Source organism: Gekko japonicus, unplaced genomic scaffold (genome assembly GCF_001447785.1).
Source record: "Gekko japonicus isolate JY-2015 unplaced genomic scaffold, Gekko_japonicus_V1.1 scaffold5692, whole genome shotgun sequence".
Taxonomy (NCBI): Eukaryota; Metazoa; Chordata; class Lepidosauria; order Squamata; family Gekkonidae; genus Gekko; species Gekko japonicus.
Window position 1 is genome coordinate 1944 of NW_015173866.1, and position 1215 is coordinate 3158.

Genomic DNA, 1215 nt, shown 5'->3' on the forward strand with positions numbered 1-1215 from the left:
TTGGGCTCATGCGCCTGGGAAGTCGAGTCTCCGCGCAGAACTTCAGGGGCGCTCCTGACCCAAACCAACTGGAGCAGACTGAAAACTTGAATCGGTCCCAACCAATGTTCCTTGTAAGCTGTGGAGTCTTGTGAGCAAAAATTCTACTTTGTGAGCTACTGGCATTAAAGTTGTGAGCGAACGATTTGGCTCCTGCATATATTAGTTTGCTCTGGAGCCGTCCTTCCTGAGCTAAGACAAAAATGTGTGAGCTGGAGGCTAAAAAATTGTGAGCTAGCTCACACTAACTCAGCTTAGAGGAAACATTGGTCCCAACAGACGACCTCACTGCACTTGTCCTTTCTGCCTCCCCCGGGCTTAAAACAACCTTGGGGAGGCATTCCCAGTCAGCAAAATGGGACAGGAGGGAAGATTTCACCAGCTCTCCGCAGAGCCGCAGCCGTAGCACGGGTCCCAACCAGTGCTCCCTCTAAGCCGCGGAGTCCTGTGAGCAAAAACTCTACTTTGTGAGCTACTGGCACTGAAGTTCTGAGTGAGCGATCTGGCTGCTGCAGAAATTAGTGGTTGGGAGGACAACACAAGGGGGTTGGTGGGGGATGCTGGCTTGGATCTCAATTGGGCTCATGCGTCTGGGAAGTTGAGTCTCCGCGCAGAACTTCAGGGGCGCTCCTGACCCAAACCAACTGGAGCAGACTGAAAACTTGAATCGGTTCCAACAGACGACCCCACCGCACTTGTCCTTTCTGCCTCCCCTGGGCTTAAAACAACCTTGGGGAGGCATTCCCAGTCAGCAAAATGGGACAGGAGGGAAGATTTCACCAGCTCTCCGCAGAGCCGCAGCCGTAGCACGGGTCCCAACCAGTGCTCCCTCTAAGCCGTGGAGTCCTGTGAGCAAAAACTCTACTTTGTGAGCTACTGGCACTGAAGTTGTGAGTGAGCGATTTGGCTGCTGCAGAAATTAGTTTGCTCTGGAGCCATCCTTCCTGAGCAAAGGCAAAAATCTGTGAGCTGGAGGCTTAAAATCTGTGAGCTAGCTCACACTAACACAGCTTAGAGGGAAACACTGGTTCCAACCAATGCTCCCTCTAAGCTGTGGAGTCCTGTGAGCATAAATCCTACTTTGTGAGCTACTGGCATTGAAGTGGTGGCGGCTACAAGCATGGACGGCTTCAAGAGGGAACTGGATAAGCATCTGGATCAGAGGTCCATCAGTGG